This window comes from Anomaloglossus baeobatrachus, chromosome 10 (assembly GCF_048569485.1).
Source record: "Anomaloglossus baeobatrachus isolate aAnoBae1 chromosome 10, aAnoBae1.hap1, whole genome shotgun sequence".
Lineage (NCBI taxonomy): Eukaryota > Metazoa > Chordata > Amphibia > Anura > Aromobatidae > Anomaloglossus > Anomaloglossus baeobatrachus.
Genome location: NC_134362.1, coordinates 159,189,296 through 159,198,825, shown reverse-complemented (window position 1 = coordinate 159,198,825; position 9,530 = coordinate 159,189,296). Strand labels below are relative to the sequence as shown.

The window sequence follows — 9,530 nt, the reverse complement described above, 5'->3', positions numbered from 1 at the left end:
ATGGTGGAGGCAACGTGATGGCATGGGCATGCATGGCTTTCAATGGCACTGGGTCACTTGTGTTTATTGATGACATAACAGCAGACAAGAGTAGCCGGATGAATTCTGAAGTGTACCGGGATATACTTTCAGCCCAGATTCAGCCAAATGCCGCAAAGTTGATCGGACGGCGCATCATAGTACAGATGGACAATGACCCCAAGCATACAGCCAAAGCTACCCAGGAGTTCATGAGTGCAAAAAAGTGGAACATTCTGCAATGGCCAAGTCAATCACCAGATCTTAACCCAATTGAGCATGCATTTCACTTGCTCAAATCCAGACTTAAGACGGAAAGACCCACAAACAAGCAAGACCTGAAGGCTGCGGCTGTAAAGGCCTGGCAAAGCATTAAGAAGGAGGAAACCCAGCGTTTGGTGATGTCCATGGGTTCCTGACTTAAGGCAGTGATTGCCTCCAAAGGATTCGCAACAAAATATTGAAAATAAAAATATTTTGTTTGGGTTTGGTTTATTTGTCAAATTACTTTTGACCTCCTAAAATGTGGAGTGTTTGTAAAGAAATGTGTACAATTCCTACAATTTCTATCAGATATTTTTGTTCAAACCTTCAAATTAAACGTTACAATCTGCACTTGAATTCTGTTGTAGAGATTTCATTTCAAATCCAATGTGGTGGCATGCAGAGCCCAACTCGCGAAAATTGTGTCACTGTGCAAATATTTCTGGACCTAACTGTAGCTGTATAATATGCTTCAGGATTCACTGCATGCAATAAAGCTCAAGTATACAAAATAATCCTATTTTTCTTAGGCCTTGTGCACACTGGAAAATGAAATTTCCTTGAGAAAATTCCGCATCCTCTCAAAGATTACCGCACCCGCGGTAAAAAACCGCCGGAAAACCGCATCAAAATCCGCATGCGGTTTTTTGCGTTTTGATGCGGTTTTTGATGCGGATTTGCTGCGGAATTTCCGCAGGATGATCCATGCAGTTTGTACTGACGAAATCAATAAAGCTAGGTTAAAAAAAAAAAAAAAAAAAAAAGAAGATATGATGTCACTTCCTCTGACACTGATTCTCCATTTTCTAACCTCAGAGGTTATATTCTCCTATTTTGCGATGTCTGGCAATTCTATGACAATGCGGCTACACAGGCCATATTACCAGTTATTGTTGGTTACTGTGATCAGTCTTCTACGTCGTCGTCGCCAACAGGTAATTTATTTATATTTATATTTTTTTAAAACATACAAAAAAAATTTTTTTTTCATGTGTTTTTTTTTTTTTTTTTTTTTTTTTTTTAGACAGAAAGAAGAAAAAAAATGTGGATACATCCCATACTAATGACACGTGACGAAAAAGGTCATTTTGGACTTCTTTAAAGAGATTTAAGAAGGTAAGTGAACCATGTAATGTATGTAAAAAAAGTTTTATTTTTTTATGTCTTAATTTTTATATCACTATGTATCTCTCACTCGCTTTAGCCATCCATCTATCTCAATATCTATCTATCTATCCATTTATCTATCTATCCCTAATGTATCTATTTATCTATCTATATCTCTATCTATCCCTCTATCTATCCCTCTATCTATCCCTCTATCTATCTCTTTATCTCTCCCTCTATCTATCTATCTATCTATCTATCTATCTATCTATCTATCTATCTATCCATCTATCCATCTATCTATCTCTATCTATCCCTCTATCTATCTATTAATCTTTTATTTATCTCTCCTTCTATCGATCCATCTATCTATCTATCCTTCTCTGTAACCAAATCAAATCAAATCAAATAAGCTTTATTGGCAGGACCAAATACAAATTAGTTTTTCCAAAGCAAGTGTACATTAGGGGCTGGGGCTGTGGCTGTGGGGATGGTGGGTGGGGATTGTAGTAAGGATGGATGGGGCACATCCAGGGTGGGGACTGTGGGGGCTCTTCTAGGATGGGGGCTATGGAAGTCCATGGCTTATGATGGGGCATATCCACGGTGGGGACTGTGATAACGGTGGATGGGGCATATCCAGGGTGGGGTCTGGGGGGCCACATCTGTGATGGGTGGCTATGGAAGTCCATGGCTTATGATGGGGCATATCCACGGTGGGGACTGTGATAACGGTGGATGGGGCATATCCAGGGTGGGGTCTGGGGGGCCACATCTGTGATGGGTGGCTATGGAAGTCCATGGCTTATGATGGGGCATATCCACGGTGGGGACTGTGGTAACGGTGGATGGGGCATATCCAGGGTGGGGTCTGGGGGGCCACATCTGTGATGGGGGGGCTATGGAAGTACATGGCTTATGATGGGGCATATCCACGGTGGGGACTGTGGTAACGGTGGATGGGACATATCCAGGGTGGGGATTGGGGGGGCCACATCTGTGATGGGGGGCTATGGAAGTCCATGACTTATCATAGTTCTCTTTCTGGAAGTCTATGACATTCGCTCACATACTGCGCTGCTATCTCCACTGCGCTCTCTTCTTCCCCCAGCAGGGTATATATTTTCTCTTCCTCCTTCATGGAGCAGAAATCCGGGAAGAGATGGGAGAGTCTCCTGAAGTGAGTGTCCCTCACTGCTGAGTACTTGGTGCAGTGTAGCAGGAAGTGGGTTTCATGCTCCAGGGCCTCCAGGTCACAGTGTTGGCACAGTCTGTCCTCCCTGGGCTTGTAGCTCTGCTTGTGTCGGCCGGATTCGATGTCTAGACTGTGGGCACTGAGTCTATATCGGCTCATGGTTCTACGGTCTATATCTATCATTATATCTTTCTAGCTGTATGAGCTATCTGTGTCTATCTCTATATGTATCCTTTATCTTTCTTTACACCTTTTTTTATTTGTTAAATACTAGAAATTGCATTAATTTCTTTTACCATTATTTTTCAGTTTTCCAGAAAAATTTACCTCTTTTTGTCGCCTAACGATACCGGCCTTTGACCGACTACTAGCCTTGCTCCAGTCAGATATACAATATGAAAACACAAGATTAAGGAAATCTGTGTCTGCTGAGGAGCGGCTGCTCATCACCTTGCGGTAAGTAATTTTCAAAAAAGTATCATTCTTTTATTTTTGTTTTTTAAATCTAACATGATGTGACCATTCCATTTTGAAAAGCATACAATGTTTGTTATATATCTGTGTGTGTTTCTAATTTTTAATATTTTTATGTTTCAGATTTCTGGCCACAGGAGAGAGCTACACATCCCTGCACCTTCAATTTCGGGTTGGTAAATCAACCATCTCCGAAATTGTGAGGTGCACATGTGGCGTGATCTGGCAGAAATTGCAGCCCATTGTGATGCCTTCCCCTACCGAGGAGACTTGGCTTCAGGTTGCAGCAGGCTTTCAAACTGTGGCCAACTTCCCCAACTGTATAGGTGCGGTCGATGGCAAACATGTAAGAGTGCAAAAGCCACCGCGATCAGGATCACTCTTCTTTAATTATAAGAAGTATTTTTCGGTGGTCCTCATGGCGGTGGCTGATGCACATTACAAATTTATTGCCATCAATGTCGGTGCTTATGGCAGTACGGGGGATTCACGGGTGTTGCGAACATCACAGATTGGACTGCAAATTCTTCAGGATTGCGGAACGCTCCCAGCCCCACAACCTTTGCCGGGCTCCACAGATCCAGTCCCCTTTGTGATGGTATCGGATGAGGCATTTCCTTTATTGCCAAACCTGCTGCGCCCATACCCACGAAGGGGACTGGATACCCGGCGGAGGATTTTTAATTATAGCCTGAGTCGTGCACGCAGATATGTGGAGTGCACCTTCTGAATCCTGACTAGTCAGTGGAGGATTCTACACACAACCATCCAGTTAAACACCAAAACCGTTGACACTGTGATAAAGGCCTGTTGTGTTCTCCACAACTATGCTAGAGAGTACAGCTCTCAGCAAGGTGAGGAAACACAACAGGCCAAATTACATCCAGTGAGCAACATGGTTTTTGGACGTCCATCAAACTCGGGTGTGTTGTTGCGAGAATCCTTCACTGACTACTTTATGAGTCCAGAAGGTGCTGTGCACTGGCAATATTCCTGTGTTGGTTATGTGCAGCCGGATCAGCAGAGACCCATGGGACACGATTGACACCGAATGTGCCGCCCCCGTGCCAGCAGCCAGCGATGCTCTGATCTTGAAGGATGGATGTCACGGAACACCTTTGATCACCGGCTGCCGTCTTCACGTCTTGCAGCCAAAGAACACCATCTGCCACCTACCCAATGAACCAGGGCTACAACCCCGGCGTCTCTGGCCTTTGCATTTGACCTTCTCCTCCTATACACGTTAAGTAAAGGTCAAGTACTAATCTTCCCTCACTGGGCTGTTTACACCCCTAGGTGTCCGTTCTCCATCCACATGGTCCCGTACACTGTTGTGTTTGTCCTACCCTTGGTGGATTGACTGGTTTCTGGTCAGCTCTTTGTAACCGTGTGTGGGTTGCTGTTGTGCATGTCCCTTAGTGTGACAACCTGTCAAAGCCATGGCATCGCAGAAAGATTATAATGTAATTGAAATTTCTTAATGTTTTTGTCTTTTTTACAATGTATGGTTTGGTCCTTCTGATAACAAATTTATGCTCTTTTGTTCTAATAAAAATATTATACAAAAAATGTTCACTTGTATTTTTGCAAACAAAATAATTTTTATTACATGCTTTACAACAGTACAAACAAAAAAGTGGCCTACCAGCCACACAAATAACCCAACAATCCACCCTACACATCACAAACGCTGGTTGGAAATATACGTATTTTAAAGTGAATTCAATTTGAAATCTGTAAAGTCGTGTTTTTATTATTTGACCCCTTTTTTTTTTTTCAAAAACAAACATAACACATATGACAGTGCTGTACAAAATTATTGGCACCCCTGCAATCCTGGCACAGAATAATCAGTTTACTCATGAAAATGTTTATCATCACAAAGTACTTAAGTTTATTATCTTAAAATCAATCTTCATTTTTTGAGAATAAATTGAGTATTCTGTGACAGAATTGCAGGGGGGTCAATACTTTAGGCCACACTGTATCCATATGCAAATTTAAATTGGCAACTATAACAATGTAATTAACAAATTTAAAAACACCCAAAAAAAAACAGTCACTCTAGCAACTGTGATATGGCCACCAAGCCACAGGAATACATGAAGGACAGACCTTTTTATCAAATTACGACATAGACCCTGGAGTCATCAGCATGTAGAAATTAAACTTTGTAAAGACCGGACCCTATTTATATGGAGAATTATTGTTGGACAGTGAAGCAGTGTTTTGAAAAATGCACACAGGACTGCTGAACCAGTCATGAATACAAATTTGACATCCCTACAACAATCAAGACCCTGTCACACACACAGATAAATCTTTGGCCGATCTGTGGTTGCAGTGAAATTGTGGACAATCAGTGGCAGGTTTGTGGCTGTGTACACATGTAACAATATGCCCATGATTTCACTGCAAGCACAGATCTGCCAAAGATTTATGTCTGTGTGTGACGGGGCTGTCACACTTGAGAGAGACTTGCCCAAGTCTTGTTTCACATCACCAGGCACGGCAACACACTCTCCTGACAGGAACAGATCGGCTGTATGTATTTCTATGCCGCTGAGACACTCCTGTCCGGTGTGTGTGTGGCCATGACGGGTGATGTGCTGACAGACTGGCGCAATTCTCTCGCCATTGTGACTCTTTGTCCGATTTGTACAAATTAACATAAAAATTTTAGAGTAATAAAAAAAAATTGGTACATACTTATGGATAGAGTGTCTATGGCTTTTACCACAAAAAAAGTGCGGCCTTCAAGTTATCATGTGTGATACATATCTGAGGTACATATATAATTATCACAACCTATATAATTCTTGGGTAAAATACCCAGAATTATTATAGTTGTCAGATTGGTTGGTCATTGAAGCCCTCTGTTGATTTAGAACATTGTTTTGGCCTACTTCAGCTGATTGATGTTGGGATTGGAAACTTGGTGTTGTTACACCAACATAACCTTGGTTTTGTTGACCCAGGGGCAAATTGTTTGGGTGGGATTGTTGCTGGATCATTGTTTGATCAGTATTGTTTTGGTTACCAAATGCATTACAAATTACATTTACAATTTTGGCTAGAGTGGGATGGGGGCGGGGTCTTCAAAACCATCAAACAGTGCACAGCATGCAGCCATGCATGTGGACTGTGTTTGTTTGGACATTTCTTGCAGCCTGCTAGACAAGCTGGAAGCAAATGAATCACATTTATTTGCTTGGGAGGCTGATTTTTTTAAAAGGTTCAATGCCTCACAAGTCAGCTGATCACATTTCTCAGAGACAGTTGAAGATTTTGTAGTCTTCCCTTTTTTACGGAGCAATATGGTAGACCTTTCTTTATTCGCTACTGACGAAGATGGCATGCTGGTACATCGATTAGAAGCTGTGGTCGAACAATCGGTGTCCGGCCGTTCTTCAGAGGCTGACGGTTCCGGTGCAGTGGAGGGTAACTCCGAGCTGATGTTGCCAGCAGCTGCGGATGCGATGTCCTCCAAATTGTCGGTTGCCAAAGGTTGCATGTCACAGTCGGATTCTGTTTCAATAGTCACATTTGGCGCTTCCGGCATGATATTACCTTCAGTGCTAAGATTTCAAGGAGACAAATTTGGTATCAGATTTTTGGGAAAAAAAGTATATTTTATAAAAAATTACAAAGACAAATACTTACGGTCGTAATCTTCGACCAGTGTTAAGGAACTGTAGTTCATCCTCAAACAATATTTTTCTGGAGGGCGCTGATGATCCACTCAGGTTCGCCTTTGCCTGGTCTTTTTGAAATCTGTCTTTGACGGACCGCCATCGATTCCGAACGTCTTTATCTGTAAAGCAAAAATAAATTACTCAATTATGTGAATAATAACAAACCCAAAAAAACCAAAAAACGTTTAGCCCATTACCAACTTGAAACTGTAGATTTTTATCGGCCTCATCAAAGAGGGGAAATAGCTCTCTACAAATTTGGGTCCACCAGTCATGTCGTTTATACTTGTTATGGTATTCTGCACACGCTGTATCCCACAATCCTGGTCTACATTCCACCTACAATTTTAAAAAAAAAAAGGAATTAAATCATATATACAAAAAATTCAAACACATGTGAGACGGTGTAAAATGGATAGATAAATCGGTAATTAATAGTCATAGATAGATGGATAGATAGATGAATAGATAAATAAAAGATAGATAGATAGATAGATAGATAGATACATAAAGGATAGATAGAAGGATAGATAGAAGGATTGATAGATGGATAGATAGATGCATAGATAGATGGATAGATAGATGGATAGATAGATGGATAAATAGATGGATAGATAGATAGATAGAAGGATAGATAGAAGGATTGATAGATGGATAGATAGATGGATAGATAGATGGATAGATACATGGATAGATAGATAGATGGATAGATAGATGGATAGATAGATGGATAGATAGAAGGATAGATAGAAGGATTGATAGAAGGATACATAGATGCATAAATAGATAGATAGATGGATAGATAGATGGATAGATAGATGGATAGATAGATGGATAAAAGATAGAAGGATAGATAGATGGATGGATAGATACATGGATAGATAGATGGATAGATAGATAGATGCATAGATAGATAGATAAAAGATAGATAGATAGATAGAAGGATAGATAGATGGATTGATAGAAGGATAGATAGATGCATAGATAGATAGATAGATAGATAGATAGATAGATAGATAGATAGATGGATAGATAGATGCATAGATAGATAGATAAAAGATAGATAGATAGATAGATAGATGGATAGATAGAAGGATAGATAGAAGGATTGATAGAAGGATAGATAGATGTATAGATAGATGGATAGATAGAAGGATTGATAGAAGGATAGCTAGATGCATAGATGGATAGATAGATGGATAGATAGATGGATAGATAGATGGATAAAAGATAGAAGGATAGATAGATGGATGGATAGATACATGGATAGATAGATGGATAGATAGATGCATAGATAGATAGATAAAAGATAGATAGATAGAAGGATTGATAGATGGATAGATAGATAGATAGATGCATAGATAGATGGATAGATAGATGGATAGATAGATGGATAGATAGAAGGATAGATAGAAGGTTTGATAGAAGGATAGATAGATGGATAGATAGAAGGATAGATAGAAGGATTGATAGAAGGATAACTAGATGCTAGATGCATAGATAGATAGATAGATAGATAGATAGATAGATAGATGGATAGATAGATGGATAAAAGATAGAAGGATAGATAGATGAATGGATAGATACATGGATAGATAGATGGATAGATAGATAGATGCATAGATAGATAGATAAAAGATAGATAGATAGAAGGATTGATAGATGGATAGATAGATAGATGCATAGCTAGATGGATAGATAGATGGATAGATAGATGGATAGATAGAAGGATAGATAGAAGGATTGATAGAAGGATAGATAGAAGGATAGATAGAAGGATTGATAGAAGGATAGATAGATGCATAGATAGATAGCTAGATAGATGGATAGATAGATGGATAGATAGATGGATAGATGGATAGATAGATGGATAGATAGATGGATAGATAGATAGATAGATAAAAGATAGAAGGATAGATAGATGGATGGATAGATACATGGATAGATAGATGGATAGATAGATAGATGCATAGATAGATAGATAAAAGATAGATAGATAGAAGGATTGATAGATGGATAGATAGATGCATAGATAGATGGATAGATAAATGGATAGATATATGGATAGATAGAAGGATAGATAGAAGGATTGATAGAAGGATAGATAGATGGATAGATAGAAGGATAGATAGAAGGATTGATAGAAGGATAGCTAGATGCATAGATAGATAGATAGATGGATAGATAGATGGATAGATAGATGGATAAAAGATAGAAGGATAGATAGATGGATGGATAGATACATGGATAGATAGATGGATAGATAGATAGATGCATAGATAGATAGATAAAAGATAGATAGATAGAAGGATTGATAGATGGATAGATAGATGCATAGATAGATGGATAGATAGATGGATAGATAGAAGGATAGATAGAAGGATTGATAGAAGGATAGATAGATGGATAGATAGAAGGATAGATAGAAGGATTGATAGAAGGATAGCTAGATGCATAGACAGATAGATAGATAGATGGATAGATAGATGGATAGATAGATGGATAGATAGATGGATAAAAGATAGAAGGATAGATAGATGGATGGATAGATACATGGATAGATAGATGGATAGATAGATAGATAGATGCATAGATAGATAGATAAAAGATAGATAGATAGATAGATAGAAGGATTGATAGATGGATAGATAGATGCATAGATAGATGGATAGATAGATGGATAGTTAGATGGATAGATAGATGGATAGATAGATGGATAAAAGATAGAAGGATAGATAGATGGATGGATAGATACATGGATAGATAGATGGATAGAT

General features: G+C 39.3%; 1 long non-coding RNA gene across 1 annotated transcript in view; it reads right to left on the bottom strand.

Moving 5' to 3' along the window:
• Positions 1–4,733: 4,733 nt before the first annotated feature.
• The window catches only part of LOC142255265 (uncharacterized), a 39,281-nt gene continuing 34,484 nt past the window's right edge, over positions 4,734–9,530 (bottom strand). Inside the window, exons 2-4 of the long non-coding RNA XR_012727391.1 lie at positions 6,955–7,092; positions 6,722–6,872; positions 4,734–6,636 (exon numbers count right to left, since the gene is read on the bottom strand). This is a non-coding gene — a long non-coding RNA (uncharacterized LOC142255265). The remainder of the gene's footprint in view (positions 6,637–6,721; positions 6,873–6,954; positions 7,093–9,530) is intronic.